Here is a 21,591-nt window from a genome sequence, read left to right as displayed (position 1 = left end):
CGAACGTGACACATAAGTGGTTCCAGTGTCAGAATAAAAATTAGGGGAGACAGAGGGCACCCCTGCCTCGTCCCATTAGTGATGGGGAAAGAGTCCGAGCACCACTCGTTCACCCGTACCGCTGCCGACGGCGTGGAGTAAAGCGACATTACCCAGCTCATCATGTTGGGGCCAAGACCTATATGTTCCAGGGTGGCCTGCATAAAGTGCCAGGCCACCCTGTCAAAGGCCTTTTCCGCGTCCATTGACAACATAAGCAAGGGCCTTCCCTGTACATGCGCCGCATGGATTAAATTGAGGACTCGGGCCGTATTGTCTCTAGCTTCCGACTTATTTTAATTTTTTTTGCTTGTTTCCCAAGGTGACCATCTTGGCGTTTGTTAAGAGGGTTGAAAGTGCCTGAAGAGATTGCCTGCGGGCACATCACCCTGAATGCACCCAATCTCGTTTGATGTTGGAGGCTAAGAAGAGTCGGGCCTTGTTAGTACCTGGATGGGAGACTGCCTGGGAATACCAGGTGTCATAGACTTCTTTTGATGTTGTTGGCGTTGACCTGTTTTTTTTTCGCTTGTTTCCTAAAGTGACCATCTTGGTGTTTGTCAAGAGGGTTGAGAGTGCCTGAAGAGATTGCCTATGGCCACATCACTCTGAAAGCACCCAATCTCATCTGATCTTGGAGGCTAAGAAGAGTCGGGCCTGGTTAGTACCTGGATGGGAGACCACATGGGAATACCAGTTATTGTAGGCTTCTTTTTATGTTGTTGGCGTTGATTCGTTTTTTTTTTTGCTTGTTTCCCAAGGTGACCATCTTGGCATTTGTCAAGAGGGTTGAGAGTGCCCAAAGAGATCGCTTACAGCAGCATCACCCTGAAAGAGCCCTATCTCTTCTCTTCTCTGAGGCTAAGAAGGGTTGGGCCTAGTGGGTACCTGGATGGGAGATGGCGTTGGAAAAACCAGGTGCCGTATTCTTCTTTTTATGTTGTTGACATTGACCTGTTTTTTTTCGCTTGTATCTCAAGGTGACTATCTTGGCATTTGTCAAGAGGGTTGAGAATGCCCAAAGAGATTGCCTATGGGCACATAACCCTGAAAGCGCCCGATCTCAGAAGCTAAACAGGGTTGGGCCTTGCTAGTACCTGGATTGGAGACCACCTGGGAATACTAGGTGCTGTAGGCTTCCTTTTATGTTGTTGGCCTTGACCCGTTTTTTTTTTCACTTGTTTCCCAAGGTGACCATCTTGGCGTTTGTCAAGAGGGTTGAAAGTGCCTGAAGAGATTGCCTACGGGCACATCACCCTGAAAGCACCCGATCTCGTTTGATGTTGGAGGCTAAGAAGAGTCGGGCCTTGTTAGTACCAGGATGGGAGACCGCCTGGGAATACCAGGTGCCGTAGACTTCTTTTTATGTTGTTGGCGTTGACCTGTTTTTTTTTCGCTTGTTTCCCAAAGTGACCATCTTGGTGTTTGTCAAGAGGGTTGAGAGTGCCTGAAGAGATTGCCGATGGCCACATCACTCTGAAAGCACCCAATCTCGTCTGATCTTGGAGGCTAAGAAGAGTCGGGCCTGGTTAATACCTGGATGGGAGACCACCAGGGAATACCAGTTATAGAAGGCTTCTTTTTATGTTGTTGACATTGACCTGTTTTTTTTCGCTTGTATCTCAAGGTGACTATCTTGGCATTTGTCAAGAGGGTTGAGAATTCCCAAAGAGATTGCCTATGGGCACATAACCCTGAAAGCACCCGATCTCCTCTGATCTCAGAAGCTAAACAGGGTTGGGCCTTGCTAGTACCTGGATTGGAGACCACCTGGGAATACTAGGTGCTGTAGGCTTCTTTTTATGTTGTTGGCCTTGACCTGTTTTTTTTTCAATTGTTTCCTAAGGTGACCATCTTGGCATTTGTCAAGAGGGTTGAGAGTGCCCGAAGAAATCACCTATGGCCCTATCACCCTGAAAGCACCCAATCTCGTCTGATCTCGGATGCTATACAGTGTCGGGCCTGGTTAGTACCTGGATGGGAGACCGCCTGGGAATAGCAGGTGCCATAGGCTTCTTTTTTTTTTTTTTTTTTTTTTTATTTTGTAGTATGCGACATACAATGCAAAGGCAACTTCACAGAATGTGTTATACAAATAGTTACAAACAAACGATCATATTGCATGGATATCAGAGCCAATGGTAAGAAGTCAGAGGAGAATAGCACGTGTACAGCTTTGCGGTCATATCAAGATGAGATTAAAGCTCCATCTCGTTGGGATCCTCTACCACTTAAAATATTATTGATACTAGCCCTGCTACCCTCGAAGAGTTTACATATCCATAGATAGGGGAAGAGTATTGTGTAGTGGTCAAATGGGGTCGGAACATACCATTTTCTTTTCCCTTTTTTGAGTTAAGAAGGGAAATAGTAGAACTGAAAGGAGGGAGAAGGGGAAAGAGAAGATTGGGGAAGGAAATGGCAGAAAAGGAAAAGAAGGGGTAAGGGGGTGTCGTGGGTAGAGTGGATAGGGTGGGGTCCCCTACCAGGGAGCAAGAGACGCCCTCGGCTCACCAGCTCATCAGCTGTCCAACGTTTGGAACAGCGATCTCCAACGATCACCATGAGCTTACTATGTCTCGCGGAGGTATTCTTCCGAAAAACGAAACTGGGTCCAGTAGAACCATCTGTTCCCATGCTCCTCCGTTTTAACCCTCATTGTGGCAGTCAGGTCTTCCATTCGTTCAATATCATTTACCCTTGCGAACCACTGGGTCACCATTGGAGCAGATTGCTGTTTCCACTGACTTGGGATGCAGGCCCTAGCTGCATTGAGGAGATGTTTAAGTAAGGACTTATGATAACGCTTTCTCGACATAGGAGTTAGATTGAGAAGAACTGCTGCGGGATCATTGGCTAAGGAAATGTCTGTGAACTTGTGGATGAGTCTCAGGACAGGCTGCCAGAATGTTTGTAATTTAGGGCATTCCCAGAAAATGTGGAGAATGGTGCCAGCCTGTTGCCCACAGCGACAGCAGCGGTCAGATTGACCAGGGAATATTTTGGCCAACACCACCGGTGTACGATACCAGCGTGTGATCAGCTTATATGAGATCTCCTGATATTTACTGCAGAGTGACGACTTATGGGCGAAAAAGAGTATTCTGTCCTTCTGTGGTTTGGAGAATGTAGTTTGTAAGTCCCTTTTCCATTTAGCTAGGAAGGGTGGATCCGTGGAGGATTGTGCGTCTGTCAGGATTTGGTAGGACCTAGAGAGGGAACCACGAATTGGGCCATCATCCAGGCAAAGTTCCTCGAAGGGGTGGAATTGTCTAGAGAAGAACGAATGGTTAGGTAGTGATCCGAGGAAATGGATTACCTGGATGGGAGACTGCCTGGGAAGACCAGGTGCCATAGAAGGATCTGGTCTGGTTAGTGTCTTGATTGGGAGATCGCCTGGGAATACTGGATGCCGTAGGCTTCTTTTTATGTTGTTGGCTTTGACCTGTTTTTTTTAGCTTGTTTCCCAAGGTGACCATCTTGGCTTTTGTCAAGAGGCTTCAGAGTGCCCAAAGAGAGTGCCTACGGCCAAATCACCCTGAAAGAGCCCAATCTCATCTGATCTCGGAGGCTAAGCAGCGATGGGCCTGGTTAGTACCTGGATGGGAGACAGCTTGGGAATACCAGGTGCCGTAGGCTTCTCATTATGTTGTCGGCGTTGACCTGTTTTTTTTCCCTTGTTTCCCAAGGTGACCATCTTGGCATGTGTCAAGAGGGTTGAGAGTGCACAAAGAAATTGCCTACGGGCACAACACCCTGAAAGCGCCCAATCTCGTTTGGTCTCAGAGGCTTCTTTTTATGTTGTTGGCGTTGACTTGTTTTTTTTGTTTGTTTCCCAAGGTGACCATCTTGGCGTTTGTCAAGAGGGTTGAGCGTGCCTGAAAAAATCTGCTATGGCTGCATCACCCTGAAAGAGCCAAATCTCATTTGATCTCAGAGGCTAAGCAGGGTTGGGACCTGGTTAGTACCTGGATGGGAGACCGCCTGGGATTTCTCAATGCCATAGGCTTTTTTTTTAAGTTGTTGGCATTGACTTATTTTTTTTTTTGTTTTATTCTTTTATTAAGTATAAGTAGAACAACATAAATATAACAGTCAACCATACAGCATGACCCAGGGTCACAATTACATGGTAACAAAAAATAGGCAGCCAAATAACTCTGGGTTCTCAGAGGGGAGTCCTAGAGTTTCATGCAGAAAAGAGAGAAACCCCACCTCGGACATGTAGTACAGTATAACTAATGCAGCTCCGTTCGGACAAATGTAATCATGGAGAACAACTGGGACCACAGCGAGGCAGCTTATCATGACCTATGTGAACCAGAGTAAAATATGAGCCGGTCGTGTCCAGAACCCTGGGGTTCTTCTGGGTCCCAAAGGCTGGTAAGGAGACAAGGCATAGTGAAAAGGGAGGACGGGGGAAGAAGAGAGTGCAAAGACGGAGAGAGAGGGGGGGGGGATGGCGGCGGGGAAAAAAAGAAAAATAAAGACAAAAAGGGAGGGGGGGGGATGCCACCCAGGGCAGACTTGGCCTACGTAGGTAAACGTTAGATGTTCAGTCGTTTTCTGGGACAGGGGCGCTGCTCACCTCCCGAATGTAGTCTCAAGTACCAGTAAAATACCTCCAGGGCCTCCATGTAACACTAAATGCCTCTTCAGTGTTGTGAAGGGTGGCGGTCAATTCTTCCATCCGGAGAATATGATTGACTTTGGAATACCACAGCACCTTGGATGGGGGCTGAGGCTGCCTCCACAGTGTGGGAATGCAGGCCCGGACTGCGTTCGGGAGTTGCATCGTGAGGGTTTTTTTGTATTTTCGAACAGGCTGTTCGGTCAAGTGTAGAAGGCACGCTGCTGGGTTGTCTGCGATATCTACATTTCTGAGAGTTTTTATCGTCCCGGTCACCTCCACCCAAAAGTTCCTCAAGGCCGGGCATGCCCAGAAAATGTGTCCCATGGTCCCCGTATCTGAATTGCACCTCCAACAAACATCCGGAATCGATCTATTCATTTTATTCAGAAGGTATGGGACTCTATACCAGCGTGAGACTACCTTGTATCCTGATTCTTGATATTGGTTTGCGATGGAAGCTTTATGTCCTAATGTCAGGATCTTCCCTATCTGTTGTGGGGTAAATGTGAAGCCAAAGACCCTCTCCCATTTGTGGATAAATGGTGGGGTCGACTCCTCCTCCTGACTACTTAATAGGTTGTACAGGAGGGAGAGGGTGTGTCGCACAGGTTCCTTTTTGTGACAGATGGATTCATAGGGCGTCAGGTCTCTAGGAGTGTAGGGGGCCCTTTGTATGGCCAGAAGAAAGTGACGAAGTGGATAAGCACTAAACAAGTCAAGCGGAGGGTCAGAAAGCTCGGCGACAGTTTGCGTGGTCGGGAACCCTCCCGAGGGCCACACCTCTCCCAGACGCTGTTTCCCCACCAGTGTCAACTGTCGCAGTTTCTTGTTGGTAAATCCCGGTGGGAAGTCTGGATTACCTATAACCGGAGTCATTGGTGACGGCAGGGGAGCAATGTGTGTGCAGCGGAACAACCTCCGCACAACAGCCAACGTAGCTCCCACTACGGGGTGATCTCTGAGGTCTTTTGGTAGGAAGGACAGGAGCCACGGGGAGGTCAATAGGGGAATGGATCCATCCTCAATCTCCATCTCCACCCACTGCTTGTGTGGGCCATTACAATGCCAATCAACGACTCTCGCTAGCAGAGTCGCTCTGTTGTATTGTCTCAGATCTGGGAGACCCAGACCCCCCTTGTCCTTTGGTCTGGCAAGCAATTGCAAATTGGGCTCTGGGCGGTTTGCGCGCCCAAATAAAGTCCCGGAGCAGCACCTGCAGTTGTCTGAAAAAAATTGGGGGTAACCGGATCGGTAATGTCTGGAACAAGTATAAGATCCGCGGGAGGGCCGTCATTTTGAATGCATTACAGCGCCCGAACCAGGTCAGTGTTAAAGCATGCCAGTTTCCCAAATCAGATTTCAGTCTATTCAGGAGAGGGACAAAATTAAGCGGGTACAATTGCGCCAAATCCGCTGCGATGTCAACGCCCAGGTAACGTATAGATTTTTCAGCTCAGTAGAATGGAAAAGCGGAGCGTAGCCTCTTGGCCTCACCATCCGGGACCGATATATTCAATACAGCCGACGGTGCAATTGATTTTATAGTTTGATAGGCTGCCGTATCGCCGGAGAGCCGCGAATATATTGGGAAGCGAAATGTGTGGATTGGAGACGAAAAAAATTTGATTGTCAGCGTACGCCGCAATTTTGTGGTGTGCCGAGGGTTTGGATATGCCAGTAATATTCGGGTCATTCCGAACGTGACACATAAGTGGTTCCAGTGTCAGAATAAAAATTAGGGGAGACAGAGGGCACCCCTGCCTCGTCCCATTAGTGATGGGGAAAGAGTCCAAGCACTCTGAAAGCACCCAATCTCGTCTGATCTTGGAGGCTTTGAATAGTCAGGCCTGGTTAGTACCTGGATGGGAGACCACCTGGGAATACTAGTTATTGTAGGCTTCTTTTTATGTTGTTTGCGTTGATTCATTTTTTTTTTCTTTTCGCTTGTTTCCCAAGGTGACCATCTTGGCATTTGTCAAGAGGGTTGAGAGTGCCCAAAGAGTTCGCTTACAGCAGCATCACCCTGAAAGAGCCCTATCTCTTCTCATCTCTGAGGCTAAGAAGGGTTGGGCCTAGTTAGTCCCTGGATGGGAGATGGCTTTGGAATACCAGGTGCCGTAGTCTTCTTTTTATGTTGTTGACATTGACCTGTTTTTTTTCCGCTTGTTTCCCAAGGTGACTATCTTGGCATTTGTCAAGAGGGTTGAGAGTGCCCAAAGAGATTGCCTATGGGCACATAAGCCTGAAAGCGCCCGATCTCCTCTGATCTCAGAGGCTAAACGGGGTCAGGCCTTGCTAGTACCTGGATTGGAGACCACCTGGGAATACTAGGTGCTGAAGGCTTCTTTTTATGTTGTTGGCGTTGACTTGTTTTTTTTTGTTTTTGTTTACCAAGGTGACCATCTTGGTGTTTGTCAAGAGGGTTGAGAGTGCCTGAAGAGCTCGCCTATGGCCACATAACCCTGAAAGCACCAGATCTCGTCTGATCTCAGAGACTAAACAGGGTCGGGCCTTGTTAATACCTGGATGGGAGACCACCTGGGAATACTAGGTGCTGTAGACTTCTTCTCATGTTGTTGGCGTTGACTTGATTTTTTTGTTTGTTTCCCAAGGTGACCATATTGGCGTTAGTCAAGGTTGAGAGTGCCTGAAGAAATCTCCTACGGCCACACCACCCTGAAAGAGCCCAATCTCATCTGATCTCAGAGGCTAAGCAGGGTTGGGACCAGTTTAGTACCTGGCTGGGAGACCGCCTGGGATTTCCAGATGCCGTAGGCTTCTTTTTATGTTGTTGCCGTTGAGCTATTTTTTTCCGCTTGTTTCCAAGGTGACCATCTTGGTGTTTGTCAAGAGAGTTGAGAGTGCCTGAAGATATCGGCTACGGCCACATCACCCTGAATCTGTTCCATCTCGTCTGATCTTGGAGGCTAAGCAGAGTCGGGCCTGGTTAATGCCTGGATGGGAGACCGCCTGGGAATACCAGGTGTCGTAGGCTTCTTTTTTTTTTCAAATATAATTTTTTCTCCAAATAGGGGAAGACGGTCCCCCGAGTACATAATGCAACAGAGAAATACAGGGCAAAAAGCAGCTGAACAATACTTAATAAAGGGATATTCGCAACTGTGAGTCTGCCTTCCATCAATCACAATGATTCGAGGCACGGATAAAGTACTGTACCAAGATCCAGGGTCACACAAACCCCAGGTCCCTCCGGCATAATCCATCCAGAGGGGGGTGTGGGGCCGTCATTCCCAATTTTCCACTTTTTCCAAAAGAGAGAGGGGGTGGAGGGGGTGAGAGATAGGGGAGGAAGGTAGAAAAGAGAAGGGTTGAAAGATCAGGAAAGGAGAAGAGGGGACGAGACACGATGGTAGCCACTGTCCAAGGGGCCAGTCAAGGAAAGCTCAGAGCACTAAGGCGATAGCAGGCGACATCCTTCCAGCAAGAATATAAAGGTATTCCAGATGTCTCAGGTTTGTTTAAAAAATTCTTGTTTACCTTGTGATGTGAGGATCAATTCCTCCATTTTTTTTAATGTCCTCTATTTTCCTACGCCAGTGAGTAATGAAAGGGGGGGAACATTTTTTTCCAATAGAGAGGGATGCAGGATTTTGCCGCATTTATCACATGCCGTAAAATAGATTTTTTTGTACTTCTTAATGGGAATCTGTGAATGGTGCAAGAGAAAGAATGCAGCCTCTTCCTGAATGGAGAAGTCTGTGAATTTTTGTGTTATGCATCGGATCTCTGTCCAGAAGTCCACCAAGCTGGGGCAGGACCAAAAAATGTGCAGCAACGTGCCCTCTTCTTCTCCACACCTCCAGCATATGTTCGAGGAAGAGGGGAAACATTTCTGCAGCTTTGATGGTGTCAAATACCACCTGGTGAGAAGTTTAAAATTCGTCTCCTGCATCTTCGTGCACAGCGACATTTTGAGAGCCAAAGTGATAATGCGTTGTCTCTGTGCTGGGGAAAATTAGCAATTAAGGTCCTTTTCCCAGTTGGACAGACAGGTTAAGTGTGGGTAATATGTTTGAGAGAGAATGTGGGCCAAAGGGCCTTCGCTCCTGCATAGAGTCTCAAACTCCGTCTGAGGGCGGGCGAACGTTTGAGGATTGGGGATGGAATGGAGAAAATGATGTCGTTGCACCTCTCTCCAAAAAGGCAGTTGGAAAAGCCCTGTCGGATCTGTTAGGGTTGAGAAAGAAGGCCATTTTCCATCAATGACGAATTTAGACGCATTGTCTAGGTTGGAATATATAAGTGGGTCCCCAGTTCAAAGGTTGGATGGCCACGTATAGGGAATAGGGGGGAAGTCAAAGACGTGAGTGTGTTTTGGGTAGCGATCAGGTGACTGACTTTCAACTAAGCCCCTATAGTGGGATGTGACATAAATTCTGTGGGTAAATACTTATAGCACCACGTGGCGCTTCTTAGCGGAATTCGGGAGTGAGCTTAGAAAGTTTGTTTCGATTCCAGTCCAATACATGCCCCAGATGGGAGGCCAGGTAGTAGCATCGCAAGTCAGGGAGAACCAACCCTCCCTGTTGTTTAGACAATGTCAGCTGTGACCGCTTAAGTCTGGGATTTTTGTGTGTGGGCCCAGTTAAATTGAGTGAGCAAGGATTGAGCTTGCTTAAAAAACGGGACTGGAATCTGGATCGGGAGAGCTTGGAAAAGATAAGTAAATTTAGGGAGTATGTTCATTTTAATGAAATTGCATCTCCTGAACCAGGAATGGAGGCCAGAATGCCACCCGTGAAGAAAACTGCGGATCTTAGTGACAAGGGGTGGGGGGAAGTTCAACATAAACGTACGCGCGATGTCCGGTGGAATGTAAGTACCTGAGTACTTAAGGGCTGTATGGGTCCATTTAAATCGAAAATTGGACTGCAAGTCTATTAACGTTTGCGGGGGGACTGTAACCCCCATGGCCTTTGATTTCAAGAAGTATCCCATATATCTGGAATTCCCGAAGGAGATTTGGCAAGGAAACTCTGGGATTCGTCAGCGAGAACAGCATGTCATCCGCGTAGGCAGATATCTTGCACTCAATAGTACCCATTTGGAGTCCCGTTATGTCTGCGTTTTGTCGAATTGTGGAGAGAAAGGGTTCCAATGACAGTGCGAATAATAGGGGCGACAGGGGGTAACCTTGTCTGGTCCCATTCCCGATGTCAAGGGGAGATGAGAGAACCCCATTCGCTTTGACTTGAGCTGAAGGGCGTGAGTATATGTCAGGATAATAGGCGTAACCTCGCACGGTACGATCGCGTTAACGCGCGTCAGCAAATACGTGGGCGCTATACGGTTCCTAAACGAGCGTCCAGAGCTGCGCCCGATCGAGCGCGAGTACGCGGTGATGGACGAACGTATTACGTCGCACGCCGTAGGCGTACGAACGCCACGGCGCGCACACGACGCGACCCAGGCACCCTGCCTATTTAAACGTCCAGTTAACAGAGCCTCATCGCTGGATTATCGTCAGCTCTCCTGAGTATCTGTTCCTGTGATTCCTGCTGCCTGATCTCCCGTTCTCCGACCCGGCTCGTTTGACCTGTTCCTGTTGATCCCCCTGGCTCCGACCTCTGGCTTGCATCTGACGTTCCTTGTGCTTCTGGTATCCGACCTTGGCTTGACTTGACCTTCCGCTCTCCAGCTCTTCACCTGAAGACCCGTTGTTCTGATCTCTGGACTGATCTTCCGTGTATGACCCTCGGCCTGGCCTTGACCCTGCCATTTGGACTTCCTCGCACAGTTGCCCTAAAGACTGATCATCGGCTTCTGCTACCTGGCAACCTGTGCTACTGTGGGCACTGCATCCCTGTGCCATCTTCAGGGTTGCACTGCACTCGGCCGCAAGGGGAGCCCTCTCAGCATCTCGGCCTCTCTACCCGGACGTGACAGTATAATCCAGCCATGTCTGAGGCCGACAGAGGTGCTTCCCCGATGGAGGCCATCCTACAGGAAGTTATGGCCCTTACCCCAGTGATTAAGAAACTCCAAGAAAAGTACTTCCGGCTGGAAGAGCATCTGCAGCACTCCCCACGTCAAGAAGCTACCACCTTAGCTGCAACCTCTCTGGAACCACGAGTCCCTGCACCAGAGTATTTCCATGGGGACCGAAGGAAGTTTAGATCCTTTAGGCACTCTTGCTACTTATATTTCTCCTTACAACCTCAGACTTTTGCCTCCGAAGTAACCAAAGTAGGTTTTACCATTTCCTTGCTAAGGGACGATCCCCAGACATGGGCCCACGGCCTACTTGAACAACGCAGCGTCCTCATCAGTACCTTGGACCAGTTTTTTCAAGCTATGGCTCGCTTATACGACGACCCCTTTCGGACCGCAACAGCCGAAGCAGCTTTGTACTCCCTACGCCAAGGTGAGCGGTCGGCGGAAGACTATACCGTGGAGTTCCAGACATGGTCTGCCGATTCCGGCTGGAATGAGGCAGCTCTAAAATACCAATACCGGATTGGGTTATCAGAAGCCCTAAAGGACGAACTAGCCAGATTAGAGGTTCCCGCAACACTTGAAGGTCTTACCCGACTCGCCATTCAACTGGATAGGCGTTTTCGGGAACGCCAGTCTGAACGTGCTCGGACCCTTCCTCCTGTCCAGGCACCACCCTCGGTCTACCCCACAGCAACTCCTACCCCGAAAGGTCTGCTCCGTTCTGCCTTAACCTCTGAGGAAAGACTTTACCGCCGACAGGCAGATCTCTGCTTCTACTGTGGAGAGTCAGGACATTTTATAACCAATTGTCCTACAAGACCAAGCAAGACAACCCTCTATCCGCCATTTCACCTTCAAGTAACGAAGCCCGCTTCAGCCCACATCACCCTTCCTGTCTCTTTGATGGTGGCAGGTCGGGAAGTTCACTTACAGGCAATACTCGATTCTGGGGCCTGCAGTTGTTTCTTGGACCTAACCTTAGCCAGGGATCTCGCTCTCCCACTACTCCTCAAGAAACAAAGACTGACTGTCCGTTTGGCCGATGGCTCTCTACCCAGTTCTGGCCACGTTACCAGGGAAACCAGGCCCATTCTAACAACCACGGACTCGGGTCATCGGGAATTTCTTAAATTTGATATCCTGTGTTCCCCCATGTTCCCCGTCATTCTGGGAATCCCATGGTTGCAGGCACACAACCCTCGGGTTGATTGGGTCAAGAAGGAGATATCTTTTACTTCCGCATACTGTCAGCAACATTGTCTGGATCCCGAATCTAAGAACTTACCCAGTTGCCTGACCGTCCAACCCATATCCAGCTCAGTCCCTAACATACCAGCCGCCTACCGGGAATTCGGAGATGTCTTCGACAAGAGGAAAGCGGATGTTCTACCGCCACATCGCCCTTATGACTGCCCCATCGAGCTATTACCAGGGGCTCCCATTCCCTTTGGCCGGATATTCCCCCTTTCCGAAACCGAGCTTGGGGCCCTGAGACAGTACATAGACGAGAACCTGGCTAAGGGGTTCATTCGTCCCTCTTCTTCCCCTGCCGGTGCAGGCATCTTCTTCGTGGAGAAGAAAGACAAGACTTTAAGACCTTGTGTAGACTATAGGGAACTAAACAATATCACACTCAAAAACCGTTACCCACTTCCGCTTATCCCTGAACTTCTTCAAAGGTTCCACACTTCACGCATTTTTACCAAACTCGACCTGCGTGGAGCCTATAACCTTGTCCGCATCCGGAAGGGGGACGAGTGGAAGACGGCGTTTAGGACAAGGTTTGGTCACTTCGAATATCTAGTCATGCCCTTCGGGTTGTGCAATGCCCCAGCAACCTTCCAGCATTTTATCAACGATATTTTCCGGGAATATTTAGATCACTTTGTTGTCGCCTACCTCGACGACATTCTCATCTTTTCTACCACACTGGAACTCCACAGAACACACGTCAGGAAAGTATTAGGCATTCTCAGAACTCATGGACTCTTCGTTAAAGCTGAGAAGTGTGACTTCGAAAAAGAATCCATTCAGTTCTTGGGGCTCATCATCTCCACAAGCGGAATTGCCATGGACCCCCAGAAAGTGAGGTCTATCCTAGACTGGCCCGCTCCCTCGGACAAGAAGGGTGTCCAGAGATTTATTGGTTTTGCGAACTTCTACCGAAGATTTATAAAAAATTTTTCCACCATTGTAGCACCCATTACTCAGACTACCCATCAGCATACCAAGTTCCTTTGGTCTGCAGCAGCACAGGCCGCCTTTGACCAGCTTAAGACTCTCTTTACCACCGCACCAATTCTGCAGCACCCAGACCCCGCCTTACCCTACGTGCTGGAGGTTGATGCCTCAGAGGTCGCCACAGGAGCGATCCTATCCCAACGCCAAGGCCCCAAGGCACTACTACATCCCGTAGCTTTTTTCTCGCGTAAAATGAGCGCCCCGGAGAAGAACTATGATGTGGGGGACCGGGAACTCCTGGCGATTAAAACCGCCCTCGAAGAGTGGAGATATCTTCTGGAAGGTGCCGCTCACCCCATTCTGGTTTTTACTGATCACAAAAACCTAGAATACCTCCGCACGGCCAAACGCCTAAGACCCCGACAGGCCCGATGGGCCTTATTCTTCTCGAGGTTCAACTTTCACGTAACCTATCGTCCTGGATCAAAGAATGGCAAGGCCGATGCTCTCTCCCGAATGTTCCCAGATTCCCCGGAGAGGATTCCACCCAGTACAATCCTTTCTCCTCAAAACTTCCTGCTTATCCAACCGGATCTAAGAACTTCATTGGTGCAGGCCACCGGCCAATGTACGGAGGCAGAAATCTCCTCCCTGAGACGCCAAGAAGGGCTTCTATGGCATCGGGATAAAATTTTTGTTCCCCAGCAAGCCAGGTCACTCGTATTAAGGACCTTTCACGATCACCAGTTAGCCGGCCACTTTGGGGTCCGGAAGACTGTTGACCTGATACAGCGGTCCTTATGGTGGCCTACCCTAAGATCGGACTGTAAGAAGTACGTTGACTCCTGTTCAGTCTGCCAGCGTAACAAGGGGTCGAACACCAGACCCTGGGGCCTGTTAAGGCCGCTACCCGTCCCAGAAAAACCCTGGAAGGAAATCTCCATGGATTTCATTGTGGAATTGCCTCCCTCAGAAGAATTCACTACCATCTTAGTGGTGGTGGACCGTTTATCCAAGATGGCGCATTTCCTGCCAATGAAAGGGACCCCTTCTGCCGCGGACACTGCAAAGATCTTTATAAAGGAGATTGTCCGACTACATGGCGTGCCTGACAGTATTGTGTCGGATAGAGGGGTACAATTTACCTCCAGGTTTTGGAAGGAGCTCTGTAGGTTGCTGTCAATTAGAGTGTGTCTATCCTCGGCCTACCACCCACAGAGCAACGGTCAGACAGAAAGAACCAACCAGACGCTGGAACAGTACCTCCGATGCTTCTGTTCTTTTTCCCAGGATGATTGGGTCTCTTTGCTGCCTTGTGCGGAATTCGCATACAACAATTCAGTACATGCCTCTACCAACCAATCACCCTTTTGGGCCAATTACGGGTTCCATCCTTCGTTTTTACCTAACACCATTCCTGAATCCACCGTCCCGGCTGTCCAAGATAGGGTAAATCTCATTCAAGCAAATTATCAGATGCTCCAGGATACTATGAAGAAGGCCCAGGAGGAATACAAGAGGCATTATGACAAGAAGAAGAGGAGTAACCCCACCTTTAGGATAGGGGATAAAGTCTGGCTCTCAGCAGCAAATCTGAAGTTGTCATGTCCATCTCGGAAGCTGGGACCCAAGTTCCTGGGTCCTTTTGAAATCAAACGTGAAATTAACCCCATAGCGTTTGAACTTACCTTGCCCAGATCTTTCAGAATCCATCCTGTGTTTCATGTCTCTCTGCTCAAACATGTAACCTTTAGTCCTTTTTCAGGTAGAGAAGAAGCGCCCCCACCTCCAGTTCAGGTTGGTGATGATACTGAATTCGAAGTCGAATCTATCTTGGACTGTCGTCGGAGAGGTAGGACAATTCAGTTTTTGATTAAATGGAAGGGGTACTCTGTTGAAGAAAACTCTTGGGAACCTGCAAGTTTTGTACACGCCCCTAGGCTCATACACAGGTTTCGTAATCTTCATCCTGAAAAATGGGCTCGCCTGGGCATCCGGAGGCTGCCCCTTGGGGGGGGGCACTGTCAGGATAATAGGCGTAACCTCGCACGGTACGATCGCGTTAACGCGCGTCAGCAAATACGTGGGCGCTATACGGTTCCTAAACGAGCGTCCAGAGCTGCGCCCGATCGAGCGCGAGTACGCGGTGATGGACGAACGTATTACGTCGCACGCCGTAGGCGTACGAACGCCACGGCGCGCACACGACGCGACCCAGGCACCCTGCCTATTTAAACGTCCAGTTAACAGAGCCTCATCGCTGGATTATCGTCAGCTCTCCTGAGTATCTGTTCCTGTGATTCCTGCTGCCTGATCTCCCGTTCTCCGACCCGGCTCGTTTGACCTGTTCCTGTTGATCCCCCTGGCTCCGACCTCTGGCTTGCATCTGACGTTCCTTGTGCTTCTGGTATCCGACCTTGGCTTGACTTGACCTTCCGCTCTCCAGCTCTTCACCTGAAGACCCGTTGTTCTGATCTCTGGACTGATCTTCCGTGTATGACCCTCGGCCTGGCCTTGACCCTGCCATTTGGACTTCCTCGCACAGTTGCCCTAAAGACTGATCATCGGCTTCTGCTACCTGGCAACCTGTGCTACTGTGGGCACTGCATCCCTGTGCCATCTTCAGGGTTGCACTGCACTCGGCCGCAAGGGGAGCCCTCTCAGCATCTCGGCCTCTCTACCCGGACGTGACAGTATATCTTACTTATCAATGCCAGCATCCGTTCACTCAGACCTATATGGCGAAGGACCGAGAACATCAATGTCCATTTGACCCGATCAAAAGCCTTCTCGGCATCAGTACTCATGAAAAGACAAGGGGTCCCAGATGACTTTGCTTTATGGATCAGGGTAAGCATCTTAATGGTGTTGTCCCTATCTTCCCTGGTGGGAATAAAACCTAACTGGTCAATATGTATAAGGGACTGCAAGTGATGTGCCAATCACGTTGCGACGATTTTAGAGAATAGTTTTAGGACCGAATTTAGGAGGGAAATGGGTCTGTAGCTCCCACATAGGCCCGGGTCTTTGCCCTCCTTAGGTATCAATGAGATGTGGGCTCTAAGGGTATCCTCAGGAAAATCCCCATTCGAGCTCAGAGTATTAAATAAATTCACCAAGCGCGGGCCGAGAATAGGGAGGAAGGTCTTAAAGTATTGTGCGGTATATCCGTCAGGGCCCGGAGCCTTACCCACCTTCGGAGGTCCCACGGCCGTCTGGACTTCTTCCAGTGTGATCGGGTCCACCAAGTACTCCCGTGATTCCGATGAGAGGGTTGGTAGACCAGAACAGGTTACATATCTGTCTATATTGTCCTGTCCAGACCCTGAATCGGGCAGGTTGTAGAGATCAGAGTAACATTTTTCAAAGACTTCGGCTATTTGGGTTGGGGTAGAGGCCCTCTGGCCATTCTCATCTATCAACTGTGGTATGTAAGAGCCAGATTTCAACTCCTTTACCGACCTGGCTAAGATTTTTCTGCATTTGTCCCCTGACTCCTACGTCAGTTTACTACAAAACTGGAGTGCCGCTTTCGCGTTATAATGGAGTAGGTCAGCAATATGGGTACGGAGTGTCCCCAATTCAATCTCTAAGGTCCGTGAGGGGGCATGTTTATGTTTCGCTTCCACAGAGGCAAGTTCACGAAACAGATTAGCAAGCTGTTCCTTCCGTGTTCATTTGATGCGCGCCCCGTGCCTGATAAGTACCCTGCGGAGTACTGACTTGTGAGCCTCCCAAATTATCCCCGGGTCACAGTCCTGCGTTTAGTTTTCTTGGAAATAAAGGTCCAATTCCCTGGTCACATCTGCTAAAACTTCCGGTATCTGGAGGAGGCTCTCATTAAGGTGCCAGAATAGAGACCTAGGTGAGGGGTTCCTAGAGAGGGTGTAGGAGCGTGGTCGGACCAAGTAATATGGCCGATGGAAGAAGAGCTCACCAAGTGCAGTTGGTCATGTGGAATCAAGAAGAAGTCTATCCTCAGTATGATTTGTGAGGGGAAGAGCAAAAAGAGTAGTCCCTTTCCCCAGAGTGTTGCAGACGCCAGACATCAACAAATTGGTCATTCAGTAAACACTTAGTAATCCGCTTTCTAGAGGAAATGAGGAGCGAGGAGCAAGAGGCAGAAATGTCAACCGATGGCGAAAGGGGACATTAAAGTCCCCACCTAATATCAACTGGCCCTCCCAAAAGTCACATAATCTGTGCAGGGTAGTTCTGAGGAACGTGTCTTGGTGATCATTGGGAGCGTACACAGTGGCAAATGTAAAAAGGCACTCTCCAATGTGGCCCCTAAGAAAAAGATATCGGCCCCCAGGGTCCACCAGAGAATCCTGGAGAACCCAGGGGAGCCTGCTAGAGATCAGAATTGAGACTCCCTTGGTCTTAGAGGAGGGGTTAGTAGAGTGGTAGACCTTAGGGAAGGATCTCGACCATAGAAAGGGGAGGCTAGTATTTTTAAAATGGGTTTCTTGTATAAAGGCCACATCAGTACAGGAAGTCTTCAGTTCTCACAGGAGGATCCACCATTTTTCAGGGGAGTTCAGTCCCTTAACGTTTAGAGAGGTGACCTTGACTGAGTCTGCCATCGCTCCTCGTGGAGGGGGAGGGGGACGTCAGAGAAAAGCAAAGAAAGTTGAACCAAGGTAGGTTTTGGGTAGGTAATGCATGGCGGGAACTAAGGGGGAGAAAGGAAGGGCAAATGGAAGGAAAGGTAAAGGGAAAAAGAGGCCGGGCACCTCAACCCCAGGGGGAGAGGGAAATTAAGGGTTGTCCGCACTCAACAGTACAGGAAGGGTATACTAAAACAGCACAATTATGCTATAGCGCTTACCAGATGTACACTGGGTTTAAAGCGCTGTCCTACTTGGAATGGTGGGTAGACAGGTCGGAGAGGGAGCCCCCGAATCCTAGTCCCCCCAGTCCCGGCAGTGGTAAATGTCACGTCTGATACCAGTATGCAAATAAAAGACAATCAGTAACATCATAGAACCAAAAAACAATAGTATAACCAAAACAGAGGTAAAGCATATAACTGTCAGCACTGAGGGGTCTCCTCGGCTCGCCCTAAATGTAGGCATGCACGAGGGAGCCCGTCACAACAGAAAAGGCATCACAGAATGGGATCCACCACCCCCGTCCCATACCCCTAAAGTACATGCAGTCCCCGAACAAATGCATTTCTCCCTTTGGCAGATTGTCCTCTCCTTACCCCCTCTCCCCCGCCCACGCCCCAGGGGGAAAAGGCGCAGGGAAGGGGGGAAAGTGGGAGTGGAAGGGGGGAAAGGGGGAGGGAAAGGAGGGAAGGGAAGGGTGGGAAGGGGGGGAAGGGAGGGGGGAAACAGGGGAGAGGGGACAAACATGCGGAAATGTCAAGTCCTTTAGCGCACTCCCACCAGCAAACACCCGAACCCCATAAATTTCAACTCCTCCCCTCCATGGTCACCACATCAAGATGAAAGAGGAGCAGCCCTGGTCGGTGCATGGAAAATCCGGCAGGCAAGGGGCTGAGGCCACCATCCCTCCATCCAACGGGAGACTTCACCCGAGCAGCAGTCCTGGGGCCCGCCAATTAGTGTCTCTCCTGCATCGCCATCGGGGGCTGTGTAGAGCATCCAGAGGGAGGCTGGGACCGCCCAAACAGTAAGGGGTAAATCCTCCAGGGGGGTCCAGAGTCACCCTGGAGGGAAGCAGTGTCTCGTACCAATAGGCTCAATAAATAAGTCATCCAGGGTCCCCGAAAGCTGCAGAAGGCAATGTCGGCAAAGAGTAGGTGGGAGCCAGAGGGGGGGACGAGGGGCGCAACCAGGGGGAGGGGACACATATGCGAGAATGTCAAGCCCTTCCAGTACAGCGCACTAGGTATCACTCAGACCCCCCAAAGTGCAACTCCCCCATCTAAGGTCAAGACTCCAGAAGGGAAGATGAGCCACCCTGGTCTGTACATGAAAGAACCTGCTGCCAAGGGGTTGGGGCCATCATCCCTTCCTCCAATGGGAGATGCCACCGGCATGACAGCCCCGTGTCCTGTCAAGTGGTGCCCCTCTGACAATGTCGTTGTGGTATATGTGGAGCAACCAGGGAGAGGCAGGGACCACCCAAACAGTGAGGGGTAAAGCCTCCAAGGAGGACCGGTGTCAGACAGAAGGATAGCGGTGTCTTGTACAAGTTGATTAATTAGACAAGTCATCCAGTGTGTTCCTGTGAGCAGCGGAAGGAAAGGTCGGTAAGGATTATGAATTGGTGGGGGCCAGGGAATGCATAAAACTGCCACCAGATGACCGGGGCAGAGAGGGCAAGGGGATGAAAGTCAGATCTGGTAGGTGGGGGCAGGGGTGAGGAGTGTCCCTCATATTACTCATGTTGGCCATACCTTGAAGCTGAGCGCTCTGCATACCCAGGACGTTCTTCTGTATAATCTAGCCTATGTGTAACCATTAGCCTGTCTTTTGTACACATTTGCCTCTCTGTATAAACTAACCGGTCTTCTGTATACACTAGTCCGCCTGTATACACTAGTAAGTATGCATACTCTAGCCTCTCTCTCTGTATACCCTAGCCTCCATCTCTGCATACCCAGGACGTTCTTCTGTATAATCTAGCCTATCTGTATAATCTAGCCTGTCTTTTGTACACATTAGCCTCTCTGTATAAACTAGCCGGTCCTCTGTATACACTAGTCCGTCTGTATACACTAGCAAGTCTGTGTAACCAAGCCTCTCTCTCTGCATACCCTAGCCTCCATCTCTTGCATAACCAGGACCTTCTTCTGTATAATCTAGCCTATCTGTATACACTAGCCACTATTTTGTACACATTAGCCTCTCTGTATAAACTAGCCGGTCCTCTGTATACACTAGTCCGTCTGTATACACTAGCAGGTCTGTGTAACCAAGCCTCTCTCTCTGCATACCCTAGCCTCCATCTCTTGCATAGGGCTTACCTTTACATTGTTCAATAGAGCGTTGCAAAGTAATACCAAGGCAGAATGTCGGAATAGCAATTAGATGAGATGATTGCTGTAATCATGAAATATCAGCAACGACTAGGTTTCTAGCGGATGAGAAAGTATAATTACTGGCAAAGTATGACATGGCAAAGAGACAAATTGCATTAGAGATGTGAGATGGACATGAAATGTTAATCCCCATTGGTTACTTACATGTAAACGCGGCTACATACAGCAAAGTGTGATTTAAGCAGCTAAAGGGTATTTAGGAGTAAATTGACGTAGCTTGAAAATTCCAACGTGTAAATCGTTCCATGAATTTTGTTACGCACGAAGACGGCTTACACTGACTGTTTTCCGTTTCCACTGGTTATCGGCATAATGTATCAGTAACCATGAACATTAACAGTGATAGACAGCTTACATTAGGATGTATGCATGATGTGAATGTAAAATAGTTGCATTATGTGTTATTAATGTAATCAAACTGTATTTCTATGCTTTGCTACTGCAACCACTTCTCAATCAAGTCCCACTGCTTTTCTCACATTTTGCTGCTGTTAAAAAATGTGTTGCAAGTGTTACGTGTTACAAATGGTTATCAGTGTGACAGTTAATGTGGAGAAGAAGTAATACACAAAATAGAGTCAGAAAGAGAATCCTATTGCATAGAGGTAGCGAGAGGTTTTAAAAAGATGGTTTGGTGTGACTTTTGCTTTAACGTAAAATTAGCTGTAGACATTATAACTTGTTACAATGATTTCGAGATAGTAATCTCTATAAAATAATAATAATAAATATAGCAAAACAAATTAGGAAAATATTGAGGCAGTATATATAGGTCGAGATAAAGTGAATACACAAAAGGGATCAAGGGATAGTTGCAAAGTAATATCCACATTAAGGCAGAATGTCGGAATTGCAATGAGATTCGATGGTTGCAACATAAAACGAAATATGAGCACGGCTAAAATACAGAACAACAGTACATAATTTAAGAGTACAGTAGAATATAGTATAAATTATTTAAGATTAAATAGACTTAGAATGAAAAAAATCTAAGTTTAAATCGTTGAGTAAATCGTTGAGTAAATCGTAATAAATTTATCAGCTAAGTTAACGCTGAGATTATGATTCATTTCACAGTTCCATTACGCGGCCCTTTTCCACTGGTATAGTCATAATTTAATATCAGTAATTGCTATCAGTAAATATTAAAATTGTAAGACGATTCACGGTTATGTGGAATTGATATGGATTTAAAAGCGGTACATTAATTTTCTGAAGCATATGGCAGAAAGACGGCTTACACTGCTTTTCTCACATTTTGCTGCGGTAAAAAGAAATGTTTTGTCACTGTGTTTTAACTGTGACAGTTAAGGTGGAGAAAAAGAAGTAATACAGAAAATAGAGTCAAACAGTGGAAACGTTTATTTGTCATGACAGCTGATACTGGTTGAGCAATAAAACTGTTTTATTAAGATGTAAGACTAGTTTTATTCTCTACATATAGGCTTTTCAGAGAGTTGTATAATATAGGCGACCAATAGGACATTTAAATGGCTTAATATTGTAGGGAGGAAGTATCGCTGTTCAAAGGTAAGAGATTGAAAGCTTAGCTTGAAAAATGGCCGAGAAATAGTTGCGTTAGTCTAAATTTAAAGGATATGCCGGTACCAATGAGAAAGCTTATATTAGACTAGTTGATCTTTGCATTACACAATCCTATTATTATTATTATTATTAAGATCATAGTGCAGAGAGATACTCAGTTAATGTCAGAGATACTCGGTAAATGTCAGAAAAGCAATAAAACTGTTTACATCGTTAGCGA

The 21,591-nt window shown here is 48.2% G+C and overlaps 7 pseudogenes; all 7 read left to right on the top strand.

The window, feature by feature from the left end:
* The first annotated feature begins 629 nt into the window (after nucleotides 1-629).
* On the top strand, nucleotides 630-748 carry LOC143937701 (5S ribosomal RNA; annotated as a pseudogene).
* A 530-nt stretch (nucleotides 749-1,278) lies between these two features.
* On the top strand, nucleotides 1,279-1,397 carry LOC143936451 (5S ribosomal RNA; annotated as a pseudogene).
* Nucleotides 1,398-1,715: 318 nt separating this feature from the next.
* LOC143937752 (5S ribosomal RNA) lies at nucleotides 1,716-1,834 on the top strand (annotated as a pseudogene).
* A 100-nt stretch (nucleotides 1,835-1,934) lies between these two features.
* On the top strand, nucleotides 1,935-2,053 carry LOC143937431 (5S ribosomal RNA; annotated as a pseudogene).
* A 1,506-nt stretch (nucleotides 2,054-3,559) lies between these two features.
* Nucleotides 3,560-3,678, top strand: LOC143937323 (5S ribosomal RNA; annotated as a pseudogene).
* A 3,438-nt stretch (nucleotides 3,679-7,116) lies between these two features.
* Nucleotides 7,117-7,235, top strand: LOC143936492 (5S ribosomal RNA; annotated as a pseudogene).
* Nucleotides 7,236-7,330: 95 nt separating this feature from the next.
* On the top strand, nucleotides 7,331-7,450 carry LOC143936754 (5S ribosomal RNA; annotated as a pseudogene).
* The last annotated feature ends 14,141 nt before the right edge of the window (nucleotides 7,451-21,591 follow it).

The sequence above is a fragment of the Lithobates pipiens genome, unplaced genomic scaffold (genome assembly GCF_037356315.1).
Source record: "Lithobates pipiens isolate NorthernLeopardFrog02 unplaced genomic scaffold, aLitPip1_a1.2 Scaffold_28, whole genome shotgun sequence".
In the NCBI taxonomy this organism is placed as follows: Eukaryota; Metazoa; Chordata; class Amphibia; order Anura; family Ranidae; genus Lithobates; species Lithobates pipiens.
The sequence above is the reverse complement of the archived record's forward strand: the minus strand, read 5'-3'. Positions and strand labels throughout refer to the sequence as shown.